The sequence below is a fragment of the Panulirus ornatus genome, chromosome 58, assembly GCF_036320965.1.
Source record: "Panulirus ornatus isolate Po-2019 chromosome 58, ASM3632096v1, whole genome shotgun sequence".
In the NCBI taxonomy this organism is placed as follows: domain Eukaryota; kingdom Metazoa; phylum Arthropoda; class Malacostraca; order Decapoda; family Palinuridae; genus Panulirus; species Panulirus ornatus.
In genome coordinates this window covers 23,998,627-24,026,561 of record NC_092281.1, presented here as the reverse complement: position 1 = coordinate 24,026,561, position 27,935 = coordinate 23,998,627, and the positions used below count along the sequence as shown (strand labels likewise).

At 49.2% G+C, this 27,935-nt stretch overlaps 1 protein-coding gene across 2 annotated transcripts in view; it reads left to right on the top strand.

The window, feature by feature from the left end:
- LOC139766675 (protein Tob1-like) overlaps positions 1-27,935 on the top strand; it is a 91,461-nt gene that overhangs the window by 11,372 nt on the left and 52,154 nt on the right. The window contains exon 1 of one of the 2 annotated variants that reach the window (XM_071695579.1): positions 3,628-3,933. The exons of the other annotated variant lie outside the window; for it this stretch is intronic. The gene's annotated coding sequence lies outside the window, so the exon portion shown is untranslated. Of the gene's footprint in view, positions 1-3,627; positions 3,934-27,935 lie in introns of those variants that run through there. 2 annotated transcript variants of the gene reach the window in all.

Here is a 27,935-nt window from a genome sequence, read left to right as displayed (position 1 = left end):
GTCCACACACGCACATATACATGCAAGGAAACAGACGAAAGACTGGCCCAACCCACCCACATACACACGTCCACACACGCACATATACATACCTATACATCTCAACGTATACATATATATACATACACAGACATATACATATATACACAAGTACATAATTCATACTTGCTGCCTTTATTCATTCTCGTCGCCATCCCGCCACACATGAAATGACAACCCCTCCCCCCCACATGTGCGCGAGGCAGCGCTAGGAAAAGACAACAAAGGCCACATTCGTTCACACTCAAGTCTCTAGCGGTCATTTATAATGCACCGAAACCACAGCTCCCTTTCCACATCCAGGCCCCACAAAACTTGGAAAGGATCACAATTTTGCGCCTGATCCACTATATTCCTATGAGTCCCGTGATTCATCAACTCCCACCATTCCATATGGCCCATACCACGTCCACTCCTAGGTACCTAGAGCATCCAGCATCATTCCGGTCGTCCTCATCCAAACTTAGTTGCAGACCATCCCGTCTCAGTCCCATCCCCTCCCCCCAGGTTGTACCCCATAACCATATCATTGTCCTAACGTAATATCAGTAGTCTCATTTAACTCATTCGTCCAGGTTGTCACCAGCTTCTGGAGTTTCGCGAGAGAGTTTCCCACCACAACCGTGTCATCTGTTTCTTTCCCTACACCTCCAAGCTTTGGAACTCTCTACCCTTCTCATGTCTTTCCCAGTAATTATGACCTGGCACGTTCTAAAAGACGGTTTTTTTTTTTTTTCACTTCCTCCATGATTAGTATTTTTTCTTATGTTAGCTGAGACAGCACGGGCAGCTGAGGCCCTAATCAAGGCCATCCCATCAACGCTCTCTCTCTCTCTCTCTCTCTATATATATATATATATATATATATATATATATATATATATATATATATATATATATATATATATATATATATATACCTTAGTCTGAGCCAGGTACCCATTCTATCGACCAACCCCTATGGGTGGATGAACAGCTGGGTTGACTGTGAACCGACTGCCGTAACCATATTCCAACCTATGACCTCGACCCTGGGCGGCTCGTGAATGCGTCACGGTCAGGAACGCTAACCGCTACACCACGAGAGTCCATACTTTCCCTTGTCTCTTCTTTATCCCTTTCATCAACCTCTCTATATTTCAATCAACGTCCGACCTTGATGTAGGCTTATAATCGTGACTGAAGCCCCTAGTCACCTTCTATGCCCCACCCGACCTCCGGCATACTTAAGTCCCGCTCCCTAGCGCCAAGACTCTAATATCTACCTCCCTTACCACCCTGTACATGAACAGATTAAACAGCCACGATGACATACAAATATGATGGAGATCCAGCTCTACTGGTAACCACTCACCCTCCTCCTTTCCTACTCGCACAAGTACCTTACTATCCCAATAAAAACTCCTGGTTGCCCTCTGTAGCTCTACATTTACTACATGTATTAGCAGCACCTTCTACAAAGCCTTTCTGGCAATTATAAGAAACGCCTTTCGAAATCAATCTACGCCACATAGAAAATCTTTGATTAAGAGACTCTATGTGTCAAGAGGTGAAGGGAGTAAGGAGTAAAAGAGACCGAGAAGAAAATGGGGGGATGTAGAAGGAAACTTTGGGGTATCGGGGCATGATCCTTTACGAATGCGAGTGGCGTGCATCTGAGAGAATGAATTGAATCGGATTGGTATATGGGGGTTGTGCTTGTCAGTGGACTTAATCAGAGTATATGAATCGGTCAGATTAAACCATGAGGTTAATGGTTAGGGTTTGGCCGCAAGATTGCTAAAAAATGAATGTCTGAAAATGAGATTATACAATTCTAAATATATATATATATATATATATATATATATATATATATATATATATATATATATATATATATATATATATATATATATATGTATATTTGCGTGTGTGGACGTATGTATATACATGTGTATGGGGGTGGGTTGGGCCATTTCTTTCGTCTGTTTCCTTGCGCTACCTCGCAAACGCGGGAGACAGCGACAAAGCAAAAAAAAAAAAAAAAAAAAAAAAAAAAAATATATATATATATATATATATATATATATATATATATATATATATATATATATATATATATATATATTGGCAACTTTATGCTCAGATTTCCCAGAGTGAACAATTCAGTCCTCGCATGACTTAACTCCCTCCCTCACCATGTACGTCATTCACTACCTGTTCTCCATCAGGCGAGTGTTATACGACTCTTCCAGCTCACTCCAGCTGCCTCTCCCTTCCTCCCACACACCATTCACTCTAGGCTCTGAATGTCCACTAATTGGTGGCGTTTTGATTGCTTTCACCAACAGTTGTTTGTAAGTTCCTACACAGAAGGACAATACGCGCCATTTCCCAAGCCTCTCCGCACGTATCACCACAATCACACACATCACAGCCCGTAGATCCTGCGCATACCACCACCATCACCCTACCCAAGCCCCGATACGACAACAACACTGCACGCCACCACTCGCATCCCCCCCTCTATACACCACAACAAAGATGCAGAAGTCTATCCAGTCTTTTATTTTGTCCAAAACAGAGCTCACTCTCTCGTAGAAATCCAACACGTTCGTAACGCATGACCTACTTTCCCTGAAAGCGTGTTATTTCTTCACTTGGGTAGTTTTTCCCCAGCATGAAGTTATCCACTTGCTTTCTGATTATCTTTAATACGTTCTACGACCACATTCATCAGGTAGGGCGCTCGGTAGTTCAGCGCCTCCTCCTGGCCTCCTCTCTTGTCGGCAAGTATGACTGACGTCTGCACACACCAGGACTGCGCTTCACGACCCCACCATGCGCAGATGTACGCCACTAGCAGCGCCCCCTCTACACATACACACATACACACACACACGCAACACCGTCCTCATACTATCACTCATGCCCCCTTACACACCATTACCTTATGCCATCCCGCACCGCCGCCCCACGAGCCCTCACCACCACACACCATCAACCCATATCCCCTCAACAAGTCACCTGCAGCACCCATCTCACCCTGAAGACGACGACCCGTGGCAGCGCACAGACACGACCACACGCCCACTAGTGTCGTAGATTTCCCCGCCCACGCTACGAGTAGTGGTCCCGTAGTAAGGAATTTCAGTGTAGCAAGTTCGCTTATTGATTCATGTATGTGGGCAGGTCAGCGAGGGCGGTAGGGGTCCCTGCCTCTTCCAGGCTGAGCCTGACACTCCTTCTCTCGGTAACTGTGGTGGTAACGTAGGACAATACAAGCCCCAAGTGCCTCCAAACCAGTAAAGTGAGCACCAGGATTTCATTGATAGAGTACTCAGTTCCTCTGACGTCATAGCTTGGGGCTGCGATGTTGGATTGATAATTTCCCTTATCAACTTAGATAAGAATGACTCGAGAAGTCAGTTCCCATGCAATTTTCTATAAAAGACCTTCTTATAATGTTATCTACAGCAATAACTGATCAAAGCGATTGAAGACACAAGAGAGAGAGAAAATCAAAACAAGTAAGCGTGCGCGACAACGTTTGGCTGGATGACGTCACTGATGCGCGCTACATCATTTATGGGCTCAGCAGCTCGCGGGCCGCGCAGTCCGAGTAGGGACGACACAGTGTGAGGAACTGCATCCGCTCTGAGGTCGTGTGCGGGAGAAACACATTTTTATTTACATTTAAGTACTTTACGTGTTAACTGGTGAACATTTTGCAAATAATGCTTACTACATTCTCAAGCAGATAAATCTCTTCACCCACGATACTTCACCATCATCATCAACTGCTCCATCAACAACTGCTGCTGCTGCTACTACGGCTTATTAGTACAACTAGACCTTCACTCCGCCACAACCTCGCACTACAGCCACGAGTGTAGTGTAGTGAGCCACAAGGTAAATCAATGTTGTCATTATAGTTCACCCGCAGGCTAGTGCGCCCTTATCATCCCTACCGTAATGTGTTGCACTCTTCTAGTGTTTCCCCAGACCGGCTAAGCCAGGCAGCGGGTGTTGCTATATGTATGTATGTTCTCGTATATTCGGTCTCCTGCTTGACCTAGGTGGCACTGCACGGCAGTGAATGTATGTCAGCGAGAGGATTTTAAAATAGCTTCTGTGGACGGAGGAGGAGGAGGAGGTTACGGGTGTGAGGTTAGCAGCGCCACGTCATAGCCTCGCTCTCCCAAGACCCCCACACCACAGCCCAGTTTAAAGTGATAGAAACGCCCAGTAACTCCCTGCCCCTCCCGCACCACCTCTCCCTCCCCTCTCCCTCCTGGGCGGTGCCGTGGCGGAGAATGCACACAGCTCCAAGTCTGCCGCTGCACCGTTACGATTTGTGCGTAGTAACACCAAGGGTTGGAAGGGTTGAGATGGCAATGGTGCTGGTGTAAAGATCGTGGTGTTACTGGTGTTGTTGGAAGGGTTGAGGTAGCACTGGTATTGGTGGAAGGGTTGTGGTGATAACGGTGTTGGTGGAACGATTGACGTGGCTCTGGTGTTGGTGGAAGGGTTGTGGTGGTGTAGGAAAGGTTGAGATGATGACGGTGTTGGTGGAATGGTTGACGTGGCACTGTTGTTGGTGGAAGGGTTGTGGTGGTGTTGTTGAAACGGTTGAGTTGGTATAAATGTTGTTGTAAAGGTTGCTTGCTGCTGGTGGAAAAGTTCATGTGTTAATGGTGTAGACAGAAGGGCTGGGGTGGTGCTGTTTTTGGAATGGATGAGATGGTGCTGGTGGTGTTGGTGGAGGGGTTTAAGGGACACGGGTGTTGGTCAACGTCTTGAGGTGGTATTGGTGTTAGTGGAGGGAAGGAAGGGCTACGGACGATGAAAGGGATGATCTGGTGTCGATGGAAGGGTTGAAGGGGCACTATGTTGCTGGAATGGTTCACGAGGTGTTGGTTGGAAGGGTACTGGTGTTGCGTGGGAGAACATAAGTGGTGGTGACAGCGATGTTGGAAGGATTGTAGGTGGAGAGTTGGAAGTATTTCTGGTCCTTTTGGAAGGGATGGATTGTTGCTGCTGTTAGTGGAAGGGATGGATTGTTATTACTGTTGATGGAAGGGATAGACTGTTGCTACTGTTGCTGGAAGGGATAGATTGTCACCACTGTTCATGGTAGGGATGGATGTTGTTACTGTTGCTGGAAGGGATGGATCGTCGCCACTGTTTATGAAATGAAAGAGATGTTCTGTTGGTGGAAGGGAATGCTTTTTGGTACTCTTGGTGGAAGGGATGGATTGTTGACATGGTACTGGTGTTGGTGGAAGAGGTGCCGTGGTATTGGGGTTGGGAAAGGTTTGAAGGGGCATTGATGTTGATGGAAGGGTAAACGCGTTAGTGAGGTTGGTGAAAGGTTGAATTGGCACGACAATGAAAGGGTTGAGATGGTACTGGTTTTGATGGAAGAGTTGAAGGGGCACTGATGCTGATGGAAGGGTCGAGGTGGCACTAGTGTTAGTGAAAGGGTTAAAGGGGCACTGATGTTGATGGAAGGGTTGAAGGGGCACTGGTGTTGCGTGAAAGGGTTGAAGGGGCGCTGGTGTTGCATGGAAGGTTTCAAGGGGCACTGGTGTTCTGTGGAAGGGATGAAGGGCACTGGTGTTGCGTAGAAGGGTTGAAGGGGTACTGGTGTTGCGTGGAAGGTTTGAAGGGGCACTGGTGTTCTTTAGAAGGGTTGAAGGGGCACTGGTGTTGCGTGGAAGGGTTGAAGGGGCACGTGTTGTGTGGAAGGGTTGAAGGGGCACGTGTTGTGTGGAAGGATTGAAGGGGTACTGGTGTTGCGTGGAAGGGTTGAAGGGGTACTGGTGTTGCGTGGAAGGATTGAAGGGGTACTGGTGTTGCGTGGAAGGATTGAAGGGGTACTGGTGTTGCGTGGAAGGATTGAAGGGGCGCTTGTGTTGCGAGGAAGGATTGAAGGGGTATTGGTGTTGCGTGGAAGGGTTGAAGGGGTATTGGTGTTGCGTGGAAGGGTTGAAGGGGTATTGGTGTTGCGTGGAAGGGTTGAAGGGGTATTGGTGTTGCGTGGAAGGGTTGAAGGGGTACTGGTGTTGCGTGGAAGGGTTGAAGGGGTATTGGTGTTGCGTGGAAGGGTTGAAAGAGAGCAGGTGTTGAGAGTAAGATTTGAAGCGTTGGTTAGTTTGTTGGGAGGCTTTGCAGGAATAGCAATTAGTACTGATGCAATGGCGATAATACTATGGCAGGTGGATGATCTGAGGTAATGCTATTGTTGGTGGAAGGTTCTTGGTGGTACCGCAGTGGTGTTGATGGAAGGGTTGAGGTGGTATTGGTAGTGATGGAAGGGTTAAGGTGGTACTGGTGTTGATGGTCGGGTCAAGGTGGTACTGGTGTTGATGGACGGGATGAGATGGTACTGGTAGTAATGGAGAGAAACATGTAAGCAGGAGATAGATCGGATGAAGAGAGGCAGTTGGTACACAGACATGAGGATGGGTCTGTGTGAGGAGGAAATGTAACAATTTAAAGATGTAAGAGGGAAAGGTGGAAAAGGTAAGAGTGAACTGGTAATGGAAAAATAAATGAGAATGAAATGGAAGTGGATATTGTCAGAGCCTCCCTGGTGGTATGACCAGAGCTGTGTAGACTACCATTATATTAACTTGACCAGTGCTACCATTAACAGTACTCGCACTGATACCACGGTAAATGGTACCCCCTAGTACTACTCCCACCAACCACTACGGTCATTAATTACCTCCCCTCCCCGCCTCCACACCAGCATCCCTGCCACCAGATCCACCAACAAAACCCGTGCCAAAAGTCTTGACATTCGGCCACACTCGTCACCCACATTCTCGTACTTCAGTGTCTGGATAGGAAAAGCAAAACCGAGACATACGTGCATGGCTCCAGCCATCCCTTGTCCATGACCATGCATGGTACCGTCCCTGGAGAACATGGTCATGCATGGTAACATCCCTGGAACAGGACTATGTATGCCACCATCCCTGGAACACGATCATGCATGGTACCAACTATCCTTTGTCCATGATGATGTATGGTACCAACTTTTCCTTGTACATGATCATGCATGGCACCATCCTTGGAACACGACCATGCAAGATACCATCCCAGGAACACGACCATGCATGGAACCAGCCATCCCAGGAACACAACCATGCATGGCACCAGCCATCCCTTGTTCATGACGTTCCATAGTGAGCATCCATCATCCATGGCCATTAACGGGAGCTACCCATCCGTCGTCTATGATCATGCATGACACCATCCCTGGAATACATCTATGCATGACACCATCCCTGGAATACATCTATGCATGGGGCCATGAGATAACGTCGGAGGAGAGTGAGGGAGGAGGGAAGAGCGGGTGGGGGGGGGGGGGGGGGGGGGGGGGTGGCGACTCCTCACCAGGACTCCATGACCTGTTCCATCAGTTGACGTTCCCCCTCCCCAGCCCCCCCCCCCCCTCCCTCTCAGGTTGTTGACTGACTTAAACGTTATGCAAACGACTGTTACCTCTACGTTCTGACGACGTAAGAGCGACATTGCAAGGTCTTCCGGGTAACTCCCTCCTCCATGGGGACGTGAGTGGGGGGTGTCATGAGGCCCCCCTTCCCCATCCACCCACCAATGGATCTGGTTGCTTATAAGGACCTTTTAAAAGTCTTGAGCCAGCCTATATTTAGGTGGACCCCAGGGGCTCCACGACCCAAGAGGGCATTTGGTGTCCTTTTGGTCCTTTTTGCTTAATAGTGTCAAGGAGAGCATTACTGTGTGTGTGTGTGTGTGTCATGCTATGACACGTGACACTGGTGATGTCACACGCGTTCATTGTATGAGGAGTTCCGGTGTCAGGCAGGGGGTGTGGGGGGGGATGGGATTATGTTATACTTCAGGGTATGATGTGCCGTGGTATATAGTATACCCTTCATTACCCTACCTCACTCCTTCGTACCTCCTTCGTACACTCTCCCACAACACTGGGAGGACGGTACACTCTCCCACAACAGTGGGAGGACGGTACACTCTCCCACAACACTGGAAGGACGATACACTCTCTCACAACACTGGGAGGACGGTATACTCTCCCACAACACTGGAAGGACGGTACACTCTCCCACAACACTGGAAGGACGGTACACTCTCCCACAACACTGGGAGGACGGTATACTCTCCCACAACACTGGAAGGACGGTACATTCTCCCACAACACTGGGAGGACGGTACATTCTCCCACAACACTGGGAGGACGGTACATTCTCCCACAACACTGGGAGGACGGTACACTCTCCCACAACACTGGCAGGACGGTACATTCTCCCACAACACTGGCAGGACGGTACACTCTCCCACAACACTGGCAGGACGGTACACTCTCCCACAACACTGGCAGGACGGTACATTCTCAAAACAACAGCGTATGTTGGGGGAGGGGCGGCTGGTTGGGGGTCTGTATTCTCTCTCACAACTCTGGAGTGGGGGAGGGGGGAATCGGTACACATTCGCACCGGATCAGTGTAAACTGGCTCGGGGTCAAGGATTGCTGCTCTAGATTTCATGCCTATATATATATATATATATATATATATATATATATATATATATATATATATATATATATATATATGTGTGTGTGTGTGTGTGTGTGTGTGTGTGTGTGTAGAATTATCGCTCAATTTTTTGGAAACAAAAACCATCATAATATTATGCGTAACACGACGACCTTTCGGTAATCTGTTCTTGTTTCTAGCAGCTGGAGAAGACTGTCATTATTTTCGTATTTTCTCTCAGAAATCTGATACCTCGCCAAAGGAGGACGGGGCCAGTGTAATCCGTCCCATGTACTACTAGTCCCATGTGGCCTTGTCTAGGTGGGTAGTAGGAGGGAAGGGGGGGCCAGTATTGATGTCAGTGCGAGCGGTACTAACTCATCTTCATACGACCCTCTCCCGAGAGAGAGAGAGAGAGAGAGAGAGAGAGAGAGAGAGAGAGAGAGAGAGAGAGAGAGAGAGAGAGTCGCACGATATACCCTGGTCGTACGCGCCAGGTTGTACAGGATGTATATGGAAATGCGTATCTCTCACCCTTCCGCCACACGAATCAAAAACCAGCAGAGGATGTGAGGAAGACACACACACACACACACACACACACACACACACACACACACACAGTGTTACCTCAGCCCCGGGCATCAACTCCCCTTACTACATTTTCCTGTGAAATTAAAGTGGCATTTTTGATGTTCTGTGGTGGGGGGAAATGCACTCACACAATCTCCACTCAAAGGCATCGCATTAAACGGGATTTGTCGCGATGCCGTCACTTTGAGCCGCATTTCCTCTACCCCCCCCCCCCCCCCCCCGGGAGGCAGACAAGCAAGCAGGCAGGCAGGTGACCTACATCCTCAACCGTCCACCTAACCTGTGCTTGCAGTCGTAAAAGTGACGGCGGGATAGTATACACCCAGCCAACAAGCAGCCACCTTACGCTCTCGTGTGTCGGTCTGGATGTCGGTCTGCCACGCACGCGCTGGACTTTTACTTACCTACCTCCCTTAGGCGGCTGCTCCTCTTCGCTTGCTGTAATTATTCCGGTTTCTGTTTCCAGAGAGAGAGAGAGAGAGAGAGAGAGAGAGAGAGAGAGAGAGAGAGAGAGAGAGAAAAGAAGAGAAGAGAAGAGAAGAGAAGAGAAGAGAAGAGAGAGAGAGAGACCCAAGCACCAAGCGAGGTTGAGTGGCCTTAATAATACTAAGATAAATGCATTGCCTTAAAAGCAGTAGAAGAAAAGGACAGCTAAGCAAAGGCTCTATCCCTCACCCTCCGCTCCCTCCGGCAACACGCCGGGTGGAGAACAGGGAGAAAAAATACCTTGCAGGATTAATATTCGTGATGGAAATTTTTATAGGAAAGTCTACAGGCTGAATGAACATGAATATGTCATGCATCCCATCACCAACGGCATGCATCCCTCCACGAGAGAGAGAGAGAGAGAGAGAGAGAGAGAGAGAGAGAGAGAGAGAGAGAGAGAGAGAGAGAGAGAGAGAGAGAGATATGAGGGTAGGATCAGGTCAGGCCGGGTCAGGATAGTCAGTTAAGGTCAAGAGGAGAGGTGAGAGACGGTTCGGGTAAGAGGGAAGAGGAGGGTACGGTCTGAGGGAAAGGGAGAGTCAGGTCAGGAGAAGGGAAAGTCAGGTCAGGATGTGAAGGTCAGAGACGCGCTAAACCACACACTTCTTTTTTTCTTTTTTTTCCTCCAGTGTGGTCGGAACATTTAGTGTACGTACAGTCTGACCTGTCCTATGGAAAGGCAGAGGTTGACCTGAGGTAGATGTTCAGAAGCCACACATGGTACAGATTACGGATCCACTTAGTAGACATTACAGGACCAACGGTGTACACATTACAGGCCAACTTAGTACTCATTGTGGGTTAGCTTAGTGATGGTTATGGACCCTACGCAGTACAGATTACGGACCGTGTATGTTCAAATCACGGGTCAACTTAGTACGGATTCCCTGACCATTGTAGTACAGTTAATAGGTCGACTTTGTACATATTACAGGCCAGTTTATAACAGGTTACAGATCCTCAATTTGGCACAGGTTACAGCAGTAGCCTTAAAAGGACCGAGAAGCATATTAACCTTCAGAACTAAGCTGGCATCATGCACGGCAACACCAGGATGGGGAGCAGGCAACCCCCACAAGTCGCTTTCGGTGGTATTGTTTGGGTCTTACGTCACACCGGATGTGTTGTAAACCGGTGGACCAGAGGTAAACCAGATGATGTGTAGACTACGTATCACGCCAGCTGCGCTTACTGTCTACCTACCTAACCTACCCCCCACCCCCACACCTAACCTAACCTACCCCACCCCTGTCCCTTACGATGTTGACCGGATGTTTCTATTATGGGAGAATGAATCTCTCTCTCTCTCTCTCTCTCTCTCTCTCTCTCTCTCTCTCTCTCTCTCTCTCTCTCTCTCTCTCTCTCTCTCTCTCTCTCTCAAGCAAAATACCTGGGGGGGGGGGGAGTTGGAAGGCAGAAGAAAACCCGATAATGAATTTTCGACCAGATATCGCTTCCCAATGAGAACCGGTTTCCCCGTAGGGCCGAGCAGGGTGATCAGCTCTATGGACGGGCTAGGGAACGGACCGGACACCTCTCCTGCCGTGTATATACGTAGTGCCAGGGCGTCAACGAGCAACGCCCACGCCTATAATACGTCCCAGTATTGTATTACGCGGGGGTGTCTCCTGCCCCGGTGTGGCATCAGTGGGCGTACTCCAGGGGGCGACTCCCCGCATCTGGCCACAGTGGAGGAGGAGGAGGAGTCGGCCCGTTAATACTGATTGGAACGACCCGTGAAGTGTCTTGTGTCTGAAGACCTTTTGGCTCTGGGAGACACCTGTGCTTTACGGCGCGCTTGGAGACCGCTGGTGTATAGCTACACTGATATGGACGAAGGCGTCCTCTGTTGTGTAACTGAGTTGTTAAAGTGTTGCTTTATATCTTGAGAAAAATGTTTGAGAGACATGACTGGTAAATAATGTGGGTCTTACCCACCGTTATGTAAACGTTTTAGGTGATTACGATAAGTCGCGTTTTTCGAATGTTTTTTTAACGCACATACACATTACTAACCCGGAATGACGGTATTTTTCTTTTTTTTTTTTTACTGTGATTACCATTTAAATCCACTCATGTGTTACGCAGTTTGTTTTTTGACACGAGTTGCCACCGTTTTCTTAACCTTGTAAACATTACGCACGTGTGCGTATGTGTGGTTTGGTCTGACGGCAGAAAGGTGGTGGAGGTGGTGCCCACATGGCCAAGCTGACGAAGATGGGTGTTTGGTTGGGTAAGACAGTAGGAAGTGTGAGGGGGGGGAGAAGCTTGATAGAGTGATGTTGTGGTGGAGGTGATGACGGGCGTTATGTAAGATCACTGTATAGGAAGGTTATGGAGTGCGTTACGCAAGAGCAGAGCGAGGGAGGGTGATAGAGTGTGTTAGGTAAGAGTGGAGGGTGTAGGAGAGGTAACCAGAGACTGCCGCCGCCCAGACGGACGGAGGCACAGCCCTCGCCTCGCACGGGTACGGAGGTGACGACGTGTTCTGGGCCAGCAGGAGCAGGTGACGTGTTCTGGGCTAGCAAGAGCAGATGACGTGTTCTGAGCCAGCAGGAGCAGATGACGTGTTCTGGGCCAGCAGGAGCAGGTGACGTGTTCTGAGCCAGCAGGAGGCACAAGAGGGCACGCCCCTTGCAATGCTTGGTCCCTCGCTGTAGGTGGTGCTGATGTAGGTGCTCTTGCTATACGTGGGTGCAAACTGGGTCCCTCGCTGTAGGTGGTGCTGGTGTAGGTGGTCTTGCTCTACGTGGTTGCAAATTATGTCCCTCGATGTAGGTGGTGCTGGTATAGGTGGTGGATCTTGCTCTAAGTGGGTGCAAATTAGGACCCTCGCTATAGGTGGTGCTGGTGTATGTGGGTCTTGCTCTACGTGGGTGCAAATTTGGTCCCTCGCTGGAGGTGGTGCTGGTGTAGGTTGGTCTTGCTCTACATGGATGCAAATTGGGTCCCTTGCTCTAGATGTTCCTACTGCACGAGGGAGAAAATTGGCTCAGCTACAAGGTCGTCATGCAACGGCTGCTGCTGGTACTTCCTAAGTGTTGATGTTGGTGGTGGTGGTGTTGGCAGTACTGACTGACGTCAGTGTAGATGGTGAGGCCCGGGTGTAGGTGGTGATGTAGACCCTGCAGGTGGTACAGGTGGCCGCACGGGTTGCAGTACGCCCAGGTGGTGTTCCATATATGTGTGGACCGCCAGAGAGGACAACGCAATATGGTCATTATGGTTGGAGAGGGTCTGGCGTCATGACGCACCAGTATGATCCACTGACCAGCTGACAGACACGGACGGGGATGGGCGGCGCGAACGCATTGACGAAGATGTACCTTCGTCCAACGGACGGAGAAGGACGGTGTGGTTACGAGAGAGAGAGAGAGAGAGAGAGAGAGAGAGAGAGAGAGAGAGAGAGAGAGAGAGAGAGAGAGAGAGAGAAGGGGGGCGTAACCCTCACCTTGAAGTCAACCTTCGTCTCGAAGTCTCCACACTTCTCTACTCTTACTCTCTTTTCTCTCTTCCACCCCCGTGAGTGTTTCTTGGTTGAGTTTTTGTTTGACATGATTCCAACAACCAGTCTGTGATCACAGACTGGTAATTAGAAGGGTTACGTTGATGTCCACCACCAGAACTCTGACATGGTCTGTAATTCCCGACCTCTGTAAGCTGCTACCATCATGACAGTCATTATTATCACTAACTTTGTCTCTAGTGACCATCCTCCTCCTCCTGCTCCTCCTCCTCGCGAAGCCTCTTACTCATCTCATCTTAATTCCAGTATGACTCGGGTCTCACTGCCTCATACTGGATTGAAGGGTGGGTGGGTGGGTAGGTGGAGTCCGGGAGTGGGGGTTGTGGGGGACGGCCGGCCGGCCAAGCACATCACAGTCACCACACACACACACACACACACACACACACACACACACACACAGCTAATTTATATATATATATATATATATATATATATATATATATATATATATATATATATATATATATATATATATATATATATATATGCTCGAATTGCCTTCAGCCGCTGTGTGAAACAGCCATTGTCTAAGGCCATCATTTCAAAGAGATTTTGTCGTCTTACAACAGTCTGCACCAGGAAACAATAACCAGAGAAGAGAGAGAAAAAAATAAGAATTGTAAGAGAAAGAGATATACATAATTATAACAACAACTCCTACCATGAATCATCTTTCGTCTTTGTGTGCCTTCCTCATGACCTGATGTGATTCATCCAGCGGGACCAGCTGAACCTGTTCCTCCCCTCCACCCACCCAGCAGCCATCCTGACAACATCATAATCGGATAGGGAGAAAGGAAACCCACGCTACCCTACGGTGCGCCAAGGTGACCGTCTGACATCTACGGCAGGGATAGGGGGTTGGCGGGTTGGGTTTTTACGGTGGGTTGTTGTAGAGAAATGTCTGAAGGGAGGGTGCAATGGAAAGTACGTGGGAATGCAAGGGACGGACAGATAATAGACGATATGGTAGTTTATCAAGAGTTTACCTGCCGAAAGGTAAGGTAAGAGCGTGGCGCTCACCGCAGGAAGGATCTAGTTAACGACAAACGGTTGCTTGGAGGGTGAGTTACACACACAGATCCCCAGGTTCCAAGCGACGTGGTCAGGCCTTCTGAGGTCTAACTTGTTTAATTCCATTTGCTTCGTTGGTGACCTTACCACACAGCAGTAGTCGACTTTGCTTACGTGTACTTTAAGCGTATTCATAGACGGTATCGTGTCACTTTTCCCCGCTGAGCCTTTATACGGTGTCATCAGTGTGTTGCTGAAGGTCATTTTCGTTGAAATCCCGTCGGGTTCACCCCTACCCCCATGCCTGTGTTTAGCTAAGCATTGCTGCACCTCTCTCTCTCTCTCTCTTTGACCATGTGATCCTATCACTGTGCTTACTTTGAAGTCATTGTCAGCAAAGAACTTGGCTCTACTTTCTCGTACTTCACAGTCGATGTCTTATAGAAAGGCTTGAGGCAGTAGTAACACCCCTCCTTGTGGCACCTCCGAACAGAGCATCATCATCTGACATGGTTCTATTGTGCTACTTGAAAATTCCTGTGAGTCAAACTGTCAGTGATCCATCTTTTTTGTGATCCGTCTTCCTATCTTACCGGTGAATTGGGTTTTGATACTCCCTCTCTCACTCTCCAGTAGATTTCTCAGGTTTAGTTAGTCAAATGCCATTCTGCGAATCTCTGCTATTTTGTTTTCATCCATCGTCTGCCTCATCAATAGCATCGCTGGCTTACCTGCTGTTGTTTCCGCATGCTTTATGCATGATGAGTGGAATACACCCCGGGTCAAGAAGCGGGCGTCTCTCTGATGATTACAGCAGTTTCTGATATCTCTGTATTTACGAATGCGTCGTTATCAACTTGGCTGAAAAGCAAATGCCATCAAATTTCTCCTCGCATTTTCCAGCTGGCTGTTGATTTGTATTGTCTGCTGAGCATGTTCCGTATTCCATATCAACTATTTTCAGTGTTTATCTCGTGTTTTAAAGGATTCATGACTTTGTATGATTATTCATTCATTCTCAGTAACTTCGGGGTACCCGTCCATTACTTTGCATAACATTTTCTTCATTCATTTTCACTTCTCGTCTGCATGGTGTTTCAATATCTCGTCCCCAGCGTTCTTGAAGTCTCTCATCCTCCTCCTCCTTTGATTGTTCTTTTTCTTTATTTTCCCACATCCTCTTCCTCGTTTCCTCCACCGTTTTTTCTCTGTTGTCTTCGTACATTCTGAACTGTTTTTCCTTTTTCGTTGGAGAGAGAGAGAGAGAGAGAGAGAGAGAGAGAGAGAGAGAGAGAGAGAGAGAGAGAGAGGGGGGGGGGGTAGATCAGCCCTGGGAAGCCTCACAAGCAAGGTCAAACTACACAAGATATAGGGCGTGCACCACGGGCCAGAGTTGTGCCCTCACCTCACGTGGAGGGGGGTCCCCCAGGCGGCGGTGATGACACCACCACACGTGTAACACTTACGTGCTGACCGTAACCAACGGATCGATCCCCACCACGTTACGTACCACGACCAGGAGGAAGCTGGCTGGCTCTCTCTCTCTCTCTCTCTCTCTCTCTCTCTCTCTCTCTCTCTCTCTCTCTCTCTCTCTCTCTCTCACTCACACACACACACACACACACACCACACGTGTGTGTGTGGGAGGTGTGCAGCAGCTGTTCACAGATGCGCCGACCCACAGGCATGATATCACCCGAACGAAACACTGAGGCAAGGAAATGCAGTTTCCCACTATGTACCGAACACCTTCCGTATTTCTTCGTGTGTGTGTGTGTGTGTGTGTGTGTGTGTGTGTGTGTGTGTGTGTCTGTGCCTCCGTGTAGAGTGTGTGTAGGCGTGACAAAAGTCATGGAAGAATAAAATGTATGCAAAAGTCTTTCTAAAATGCTGGCAGTAAAGAAAAATGAGTTAGTAAAGTTAAGAAGTGCTACTCTAAGACAAAAAAAAAAAAAAATACATATGTAATTACGTAGGAAGAAACTAATGTGCTAATTAACCTCTTACATGTATTTACTTTATTTCTCATTATGTGTGACTTATTATATCTGTGACGTCAGAGAGGAAGGGTCCTCCACCCCTGGGGCACTACGGGTCGACCCTTGATTACGACGGTGAAACTTTTGGCTCTGATGACCCCTGTCATGAACAGGGTCGGGTCAAAGGGGTCAGGCGGCCGTCCTATTCGTGGGTCGTACCGTCAGGACCAAAGAGGTTACCCTCTTTTTAGCAGTTGATGTGTGTGGGTCATTACGTATCTGGAGGTGCGTAATTGCACGGTGTGGGGGGGAGGGAGTCCTACACTCATGGTAGGGACCCCCCCCCCCCATCTCACAGGTGTGTTATTACGTAGTTGTAACTGCCTGTTTCTACTGTACGGGGGAGGCAGTTTTACACTTGTGGGGCCCAATTTCATGAGTGTGTGTGTGTGTGTGTGTGTGTGTGTGTGTGTACACTGCTAGCTGCTTACACACACGCGCACTCACACACACACACGCCTGGGTTCGAATCCTTTGCGCGGCATGGCCCACAGCCAACCCAGCTATTCATCCTTCCCTCAGGGGTTGGTCGATAAATGGGCGCCTGGCTTAGGCTGGTGTGTGTGTGTGTGTGTGTGTGTGTGTGTGTGTGTGTGTGTGTGTGTGTGTGTGTACTCATAAGAGTAAAGACGTATAGTACATATAGACAAGGCTGAAAGACATGGCAACACGAGTTGAAAACTTTCCTTTCTCCCTGATTTACACAAATTATAATCTCACACACACAAACACACGCTTACACACACACACACACACACACACACACACACACACACACACACACACACACACACACACACACAGGGGTGCGGACCCTCGCCCCAGCCAGAAATAGCAGTTTATCTCAACGTGTCCCGATTCTCCAGGCAGACAGTGACAAGGCGCCGCCTCAACCAATCGCCGTGTATGCACCATATTCCCCAGCCAATTAGAATGCTGGTTGTATACGCCGGGTACACGTAAAGTGGTCAAGTGACTTAACTGATTAAATGCCTTGTGTGGTATTACGTGGTTGTGTTCATTTCTTGGGGTCAGGAGAGAGAGAGAGAGAGAGAGAGAGAGAGAGAGAGAGAGAGAGAGAGAGAGAGAGAGAGAGAGAGAGAGACTCCGTTGCTCACTGGTGCTCCGTCTTGAGAGACGAGAGGGATCTAGATCTCACGTTCGGCCTCACAGCCTCTCGCCTTGAAGGACCTCTTGTCTCTACCAGCCTCTCCACGATGCACTTCCGTGTCCCAAGACCTCACTCCATGTCCAGCCCTCACTGCGTGTTAAGACGGCCCCTGCATGGCTAGCCCTCATTACATGACATGTGCAGGCCTTACTGCATATCCAGACCTCACTCTATGTCAAAGCCATCAGTGCATGCCCAGCCCTCACTGCATGTCCAGCGTCCAGTCGTCACTGCATGACCATACCCTACTGTATGTCCAGACCTCATTGCATATTCAGCCCCCACTACCCGCCCAGCCCTCAGGGCATGTCCAGGTTTCACTACATTCCCAACTCTCGCTGCATGTCGGGGCCCTCACTGCATGACCAGCCCTCATGACAAGACGCATGTCTCCCCTATTCTCCCGTGTCCTCTACTATAGCACGTGTCCAAACCTCTCCATATGGTACGTGTCCAAGCCAGGAATGAAAGTGACGTCGAGTTGTACTACGTCAGACGGGGGTCAGGTCATGACATCGTAGGTCGTCAAGGGAGTTGGAGGTGGGGGGATACGTTTCACGGTGATGCCTGCCGTCTGTCTGTCTGTCTCTCTCAATGGTTTTATGATGCAAGCGTTTCTGAAGATAGACAAAGGATCTCTTTTGATCAAATCTGTTGCCTAGTTCGACCCTCTTGTCGGTGTTCGTCCAACCCCTTGTGGTCGTGACCAGGTGTATGGCCACGGGGTTGGTCTCATCTGCTGGCACCTCCAGCACTGAGGAGGACGAGAGTCAATTGACCAGATGTGTCCACGGGGTCTCTCTCCACCTGTGAGCACACGCACAGGTAAACAACCCACCAGGTGTGATCAGAGGGCCTGTTATTTACGCTTGCCACGCGGAGGACACATGTCGGCCAGACCAGGTGTGGTGCGGCGAGGCCAGAGTGTGGCATGGATCAGTTATACAACCGGCCATATAATCCTCCGTGTTGATATTAGTCAGCTCGGAAGACATTTGTACGTAGGAATGCGACCCGTATGACATATGACCATAATCCTTTCTAATTTGCTGTCGTTAAATTATACCGTGAAATTATTACTTGTATAACCAACCTTACTTCCCTCTGTGTCCACGACGGTGCGGCCTCTCAGTACGACGGTACGACCCATGAGTAAGAAGGTCTCTGGTCTTTGGCTTGATGGAAAAGGCCAGGTTCTACCCAGGATTCGTACCGTCGTGCTCAAGGGTCGCACCCCGGGATCGTATCATCGTGCTCAAGGGTCGCACCCCGGGATCGTATCATCGTGCTCAAGGGTCGCACCCCGGGATCGTACCGTCGTGCTCAAGGGTCGCACCCCAGGATCATACCGTCGTGCTCAAGGGTCGCACCCCAGGATCGTACCGTCGTGCTCAAGGGTCGCACCCCGGGATCGTATCATCGTGCTCAAGGGTCGCACCCCAGGATCGTACCGTCGTGCTCAAGGGTCGCACCCCAGGATCGTACCGTCGTGCCCCAAGATCCTAACCATCGTGCTCCAGTACTGTACCATCGTTACCCAAGATCGTACCATCAAGACCAATGTTTGTACCGTCCTTCTCCAAGACCGCACTGTCCTTCTCTAAGATCGTACCGTCGTGCCCAAGAATTGTACCGCTATGGCGAAGGGTTGGGGATTAGGTAATAAGTGCAGCTTTATCTCTTTTTTTATATATATATTTTTTCCTCTTTTCTTTTTTAGTCAGGTAGCATGGGGCAGTGGGTGGTCTACACACACACACACACACACACACACACACACACACACACACACACACACACACACACACGGGGTCATCAGGCCTCCCTGCTGACGAAACCCTTGGCCACTTTTGACGCAAAGTTCACCATCACAAAAACCTGCCCTGACCATAGTGTGTGTGTGTGTGTGTGTGTGTGTGTGTGTGTGTGTGTGTGTGTGTGTGTGTTCGTTCGTTCTTTCCTTATCTTTTTTCTCGTTCTTTCTCATTTTCATCCCTGTACTTTTATCCACCACTGTCACCACCTCTACCACCGCCCTTCGCATACATGAGCTGTTTTTCTACGTCTGCCAGAACTGTTCGCCCTTCTATGAATGACAGGCTCCCAGCAAGCAAACAAGGCTCATACAAACTCCCACGTCTTTTGGCGCTCTGCCCAGCTGAGGGGGACCGGCTCAGCTGTCTGCCCAGCTGAGGGAGAGGGGTTCAGCTGTCTGCTCAGCTGAGGGGGACCGGCTCAGCTGTCTGCCCAGCTGATGGGGACCGGCTCAGCTGTCTGCCCAGCTGAAGGGGGACTGGCTCAGCTATCTGCCCAGCTGAGCAAGACCGGCTCAGCTGTCTGCTTAACTGAGGAGGTTTCTTTCGCGAGCACGTCAGCTGCCAAGGTTATACAGTTTTCTCTTAATTCCTGGAGCACGACGATGCGGCCCCTGAACACGAGAGTTCGACCCACTGATGTGACGGACTTGCCCTAAAGGTTCCGGCGAAAGACAAGGTCATCTTACCAAGGGCCGTTAATCATGACATGCTCCAGGGTCTTAAGGGTCATACTCAAGGGTCATGCCGTCGTGGTCAAGGGTCCTGTCCTCTTGCTCAAAGGTCGTACCTACACGCACATGGAACAGATCTTTTCGATTACGATAGACTTTTCTACAATAACAACTACTACTACTACTACTTCTACCAATACCACCACCACTACTACTAGTATCACCACCACCACTACTACTGTTATACGACTATACTACTACTGTAACAACAGTACCACTACCAACACAACACCCACCACACCCTACTACCACAGGCACACAACAATACAACAGAATCCTTGGAAAAAAAAGAGAATAGAAAGTCTCCCTGGACCTGACAACCTCCCATCACTCATATCATTGCCACACACGGGAGCATCGGGGTATGGGTCAGAGTTACAGTGAGGTGGGGTGGTTGGGGGGAGAATATAGGGGTGATGCGGGTCCTTGAGCAACGCCCCCATACAGGTCAGTAGCTTATGGACGTCCCGCTAACTGGAGCATGTTGGCTGGCTGGCTAGCTGGCCTGGTGTGTGTGTGCGTGTGTGTGTGTGTGTGTGTCTGTGTCTGTGTGTGTGTGGAGGGAAGGTTCATCCGCTGATGTCTCGACCTGCTGGTGTTGTGTATGTTCGGGAGGTGAGCATCTCTCTTCTCTCTCCAGGTTGGAGGGAAGGCCTCAAGCTTGCCTGCCGGGGGCACGGGAGCCTGGCTGGCTATAGGTGTTTGGTTATATTCAAAAGCTCTTGGTTCTGCTTACTGGTCTCTACCTCGTGGTCTATGGGGCTAGCTATACTGGTGGGTCTCTAGCATATAGGTTTTTTTTAGGTCTTGGTTTACATGATGGTTTTCTCTCTGTTTTCATCTACCTCCGTTGAGATGTTCTTGTATACACCAGGCTTGGCTGTACGGATGACATCCGCTGGGTTATTCTGTGTTTGGCCTCTCGAACAGGTCTCAGGTACAAGGAAGGAAAAAAAAAACACAGATTATCTGCTCGGCTGAACCAGCCACCTGGACCAGACTGCTCCCTCCTCCTCCTCCCTTTCCCCCTCCTCTCCCCTACCAGTCACTCCCTTGCCAGTAAAACCGGATCAGTAAGGTCACCTCCGCCCGGAGGTCAAACCGAGGTCAGACCAAGGTGAATGTGGTAGAACTCGTATAATAGGGGATGACCTATTTAGAAGGCCGAGTCTATGGACCGACCTCTTGTTAATCATAGAATCCGAAGAGCGCTCGAGTTATAACTTGAAGGTATTCAGACCTGTAGACTGGTAGGGACTGAAAAGCTACACACTTAACTCGTCTTGAGGCGATCAGGTAGTGTGGTTCAAACCACACAAGTCTCGAGGTGTAACTCGAACGGTAACTGAAGTGAAGAGCAGAGGGTCGTTTGAGTTGTATCTCGAGGTGTTTGAACCAATAAGTTCACAGACTCTGGGAGACGTTTCTCTACCCCAGCAAGAGCTATATGAGAGGCGACACAAATGACAGAAGCGACGTAAGAGCGACGTTAGAACATACCTGTCTTCTAACACCCAGGTGTAGCTACTGCCATTATAGGATGTACGACACCATAACCAGAGGAACGAGTGAGCTCGCCGTCCACAATCGTATGGCCTTCTAAGATGACGTCCATCAGGGCTTCACATTACAACTGGAAGCATTGGCACACATAATTCAGAGGCCTTTAAAGCCACACACCGAAGGCCGGTGAAGCCATGAGTAGATGCGTAGGCAGGCAGGAGGGTCACGACGGGTGAGTTAATCACTTTATTTACCTTCCCACACTGAGGGTGGGTGCTACACACACACACACACACACACACACACACACACACACACACCTTCCTCCCACGCCTGACACAGCGCCACGTGAAGTATTGACCACCAACACCTCTGAACAGGAATTCCATAAAACCTGCGAATTGATCTCCACTACACGCCGTCCTCCTGATCATTGTAAAATGCTTCTCTACGACTGGTGGTTACAAGGGTCATAGTGGCGCAGGGGAAGGTGGGTGGTTAAGGCATCTTATTGCCCCGAGTGCTAATATCCCTTTAATAAATCACTTCCTGCATGAACTGTCCACAGTACCAGGCAACTCCCCGGCCTCAGGGGTGGTAGTGGTGATGGTGGGTAGGGTATTAGTAGTCGGGTAGTTGGTGGTAGTAGGTGAGGTGGCGGTGATAATAGTTATGTTATCAGAAGTGGTGGTGGTGATGGGTGGTGGGAAGGTGGTAACGGTCACACCACGGCAGGAAGGGTGAGGGAGGGGATGGCGGTGGTAGATGGGGCTAATATGATGGAAAGATGGTAAGGGATGGAGGGAGTGGGAGTACAGATGGTGTGGCTGAGGTAATGGAAGGATTGCTGGCACGCTGAATCAAACCGATGGAACAGGGTAAGACTGATGGAACAGGAAAAGACTGACATGGGTGATGGCCCCAGCTCTAGTGGGGGCAGTAGGAAGGGGAGACGTGATAGGGGAAGGGGGGGGGGGTTCGTTATGGGGATTCCAGTGATGGTCGTAACTTGAAATATGTCGTGATGGTGACGTTATGAGACACAGGTCAACCAAGCAGCGGCACCTCCTCTTCCGTTCAAAGGGTCGTACACCAGGTGATCATCCTGATGGCTACCTCCCTCCCTCGGGCGAGCCAGTTGTTAACCAGAAACGACGATCATTGAGGAAGTTGTGAATACGACGACCACTGAGGAAGTTGTAAACACGACGACCACTGAGGAGGTTGTAAACACGACGATCACTGAGGAGGTTGTAAACACGACGACCACTGAGGAGGTTGTAAACACGACGACCACTGAGGAGGTTGTAAACACGACAACCACTGAGGAAGTTGTAAACACGACCACCACTGAGGAAGATGTAAACACGACGACCACTGAGGAAGTTGTAAATACGACGACCACTGAGTAAGTTGTGAATACGACATCCGCGTAAACAGCGAGAAGTTATCACCTGTCTCTCCCGAGGTAACTCACCGAGTGACGAGGTAACTATGTGATGCCGGGAGACGCGCTGAGGGTAGTGGAGATCCTGATGGGGGCGTCCCTCCCTCAGGAGGTCGAGACAGGTCAGGACAGCCAAGACGACCCTTCTCTCTCTCTCTCTCTCTCTCTCTCTCTCTCTCTCTCTCGGGTCAAACCAGACTTGTCTGACCAAGACGAGGTGAGGGGCATGGCTCAAAGGCTACAATCAGGAGGGAACATCACTCTTCTGCCACCTGCCCGTCTCCCCTCCACACACGATCTGATTTTGTGTATACCATCTTCCTGGATGAATTTTTAAGTTGCTCGAGTTTTTCTTTCTGACTGCCAGTCGACATTACTTACATCTGCTGTAGATGTAGATTGTTGCGTTGTATGGCTGTCGACTCGCAAGTATATTCAAAGTAGGTTGTAGTAATCGTAGGTTCTGGAATGATCAGGGCGTAGGGTGTACAACTATCAGGGCGTAGGTTGTAGAATGACCAGGCGGAGGTTGTACAACTATAAGGGCGTAGGTTGAAGCAGGCTCCTAGTTTTTCCCCACCTCTGGTTTTTGTAGGGGGTAGGACGGGCCATCTGTGAGGTTACTTTCGAAGGCAGGTAACTATGGGTGTGTGTCGCTACGATTGAGTTACGCCCGTTTGTGTGGTGTGTGGTGTGGTGTGGTGGACTGTGGCCCCTGGCTTACCTTGAGCTCCTCATCTTGTATCTAGCCTCGAGTCATCATGATCTGTACATACGAAAACACATCTGCAGCCTCCTCCCTACACAGAACAAAAAGTCACAGAGCTCTATCACTCTATTATCATCTATAACCGTCTATAGCCGTGAGTGTGTGTGGGTGTGTGTGTGTGTGTTCTTACACCTCCTGGACGTGTTTGTGGTGGGCCAACTACCACTGCCCTGCCTGGTGTAGCAGCAGCCGCCGCAACCCCTGACATTAACACGATGTGGTTGATCATTATGTAATGCATGTGATGCTTTAGCTTGGCCATATCAAACACCGTCCTGGAAACAAACCCAAAAAAGAAAAAAAGAAAGACAACGCTCCGGGCTTTGTGTACACACACGCACACACACACACACACACACACACACACACACACACGCTACATTCTAAAATTCGCCAACTGAAAGGCACATGTCCACGACAACCAACCTTCAAGGGATGATGCAACGCCATCCAGGGGTCAAGACGGATGAAAAAAAGTAATAATTTCTTTTCTCTGTCAGGGAGTGAGGGGGGGAGGTACTGAGGGAGGGAGGAACAGTGCCATTTGCCTGGCACTGTGCCTAGTGTGATCTGCCCCACCCTCCCTCTCCTCTCCTTCCGTCTCGAAATTATGACGTACCCGAAATTGCTGCCTCTAAAATTCGCTCTGTGTTTGATATGTTTAACGTCTCGTACTGCAGTGACATCTGGAAGTGGGAACAATGTGGCCCTGAAGTTGGTCCATAGTTAATCAACACTTCCTCATGTAGTCTACTGTGCTGTCGGAGATTAGTCTACCCTCGTAGACGTCTTGGTGTACTACAGCATGTTGGTCACTATTACCCCGCCGTGGTGACCCGATAATCGCCCCTCATCATCTCAGATCTCGGAAAAGGTCACGGATCGAGGTCATTCCCGTAGGGGCAGAGAGTTCTCCCCTGCTGGCGTACACATTGACCTTTCCTCAATTTCAAAGGTCATAGAGACGAGGAGGAGGAGGACCTCGAGGAAGAGGAGTACAAAGGATAAGGAGGAGGAAGCTGTAAGCACAAGTGTTCCAGAGAAGAGGAGTAACACCAAAGGTGTTGGTAAAAGGAGCAGGAGGAAGGTACTGCAGCGACTGACTCCCCGAGCAACAGGAGCAGCCCCCTAGTAACCAGCCACTGAACAACCTAGCAGCCAGCCACTGAACATTCCTAACATCCTCGAAACCTGCATTTCCTTCCCCCGTTGCTCAGTCCCTGGCTCTTGCCTCAACCAAGCTGCCAGCACCCCAATGAACCGCTCAGCCCCCTAGCACGGAGCAGCCACCCGGCATTGTAGTATTCAGCACCAGGAGCCAGACCCTCCCTAATAGTATAGAGGGCCATGTCTGGTGCCTATGCACCATGCCCGTAATATCCACGACCTCGATCGACCCTCCAGCCTCAGTCACTCACTCACTTCAGACTGTTTTAGGTGGCTTCAGGGCCCATGTTAGGCTGTTGTGGCCACCTTCCGGGCCCACGTCAGACTGCTGTGGCCACCTTCAGAGCCCACGTCAGACTGTTGTGGCCACCTTCAGGGCCTACGCCAGGCTGTGGTGGCCAGTTTCTGACTGTTGTAGGCAGCTTCAGGCGCTGTCGCTCCCTTCAAGGGCTGTTTACCACATAAGACTTTTGCCTAATTAAGTCACCGCTTCTCGCTTTACACACTGTTATCGCCTCAGGCACAGTGGCTGCTGCAGTTGTTGGCTTCAAGAACAGCTGACCGCTTCAGAGACACCGTTGCTTGAATACTGTTTTTTTTTTTCGTCCTCAAGTTCTGTTGCTGTGTGCCGCAGGTCAAATGCCGTGGTATTACACCCGAAGGGTCGTGCCGTCGTGCCCAAGGATCCTACCGTCGTGCTCGAGGTGCTGGGATGTTGCCAGCGTTGGCAATTACTGACGACTTGTAAGAACCGGTATGTAAGCGTACGTTTTAGGCAACTCAAAGAGTTCACTTGGTCCACTTGCAAGATGTGTTATGCTGTTATTGTGGCCTTATCGTACCACAAGTTGCCACACACCTGACACTACAGCTGCCGCACACCTGATGCCACAGTTGCCACACCTGACACCACAGTGCCACATATCATGCTACAATTACCACACATACCACCACATTCCCTCTCCTCCTCTCCTTCCCTCCCCCCCCAGAAATAATGCCACTCATAAATTTCGTCAATCCACGTAACATCCCAGAGGGTTAAGAGCGAGCCACCCACCGGGATCAATATAGGTGACCTTGGCAAACACCTGCTGTGAATTGCGCTAAGCCTGGCTGAGATGTATGACCCACCCTCCCATGTGTCATACCAAGACACGGGCGCGCACACTGGGCACGCGGGTATTATATATATATATATATATATATATATATATATATATATATATATATATATATATATATAATGATCCTTGAGCACGACGGAAAGACGCCGTTGCTTTGCCTTCATGCCTGAGAATAATACGGTCGTGCTCAAGGGTTAAATGTTTAGGTACTTGTTTATTTCTGTGTAAAGATGTGTGTACGTGTCCTTGATGTTTATGCGAGGCAGTGCATGTGTACGTGATGTATACGTTATATCAGTATCCATAATGTATACACGTGCGTATCTGTATGCATAATACATATATATATATATATATATATATATATATATATATATATATATATATATATATATATATATATATATATATATATCCTTCCCAAGTCTCGAAACAAGACCCTTTTAAGAACGCCTTTTCTTGAGCACTGTTATCTGGCAGCTGACCAACATTGCCCGTTATCAGTCTTATCAGCTTAGCTTATCATGACCTGAGATGTAACGTCAGAGCGGAGACGCTACCGGACGACCAACCAACCGACCAAGCTCTCCCGGCGTCGACTTTTCAGAGCGCTTATGGAGTTGAGGTAGTCACCGTTTATCCTTACTCCTTCCTCTCATGCAACCGAACTTACAGACGTAACCCCCTATCTCTGCGTATGTGTCCGTAATTAGCGTATGTGTGATATACTACTGCCTATCCCTCTCCCATTTTTCATGTCGCTGGCCCAAGGGAAGAAATCTCCTCACGCAGGGGAAAAAAAAGAGTGCTTACAGATGCCAGCCGGAACATCATGTGCGACATTCATAAAGACATCACTGATGAACCTTTTAATCAAAGACGGTACGACCCTTGAACACGACGGTACTCACCTTGAGCACAACGGTACGACCCTTGAACACGACAGTACTCACCTTAAGCACAACGGTACGATCCTTGAACACGACGGCACTCACCTTGAGCACAACGACACTTAAACACGACAGTAATCACCTTAAGCACAACGGTACGACCCTTGAACACTACAGTAATCACCTTAAACACAACGGTACGACCCTTGAACGCAACAGTACTCACCTTGAGCACAACGGAACGACCCTTGAACATGACAGTACTCACCTTGAGCACAACGGTACGACCCTTGAACACGGCAGTACTCACCTTGAGCACAACGGTACGACCCTTGAACGCAACAGTACTCACCTTGAGCACAACGGAACGACCCCTTACGTATGATGATGGGTCTGGTTCATAAAGGATCAGGTCTAAGACCGGGACCATCATATATCCATGGGTCGTAAAACGTCGTGTTCAACGGTCGTATCTTGGCCGCCGAGGCCTTCTATGGACGTGGCTCATAGGGAGATGCTATGGTGCAGCTGTTTCAACAAGTACTCACTGCTAACCTGAACATCAAAATCTCCCATGAACAGCAATTTATGGTACATATTTTTTTATTCTATTGCTCAAAAGAAACTGATTGTCATCTGCTGGGGAAAACCTGGCTTTGAAAAAAGATAATAACTGAACTCAAGGTCTGCAGAGTTCAGACGCGAGAACATGATATTTCAAGAAGAACTGTTCTTGCAAAGGTTTCCACCCTACAACACTGACGGTTGGGGGAGCCACAGTGCCGAGCTGGAGGGTGAGGCTACTGACCCGCCCTTCACACCACCAACCAACCTACGCTATTTCTCTCATACATTATTTTATTCCTCTCCCTTCTACTTCATGTTTAACTGGAAACGTATGGACTCGTACTTCCTCTTAACACAAAGTACGGTTCAAACGATCCACTGTATTACAGACGAGCTGTGCAAACTAGGTTGATGTAGAAAAAAAGAGAAAAAAAGAATGGGATGTCAGTGCATTGCTCCTCTCATGAGGGCGGTGTTGCCAGACGTAGCTCGTCAGCACCGTCGAAATAATCCTTTC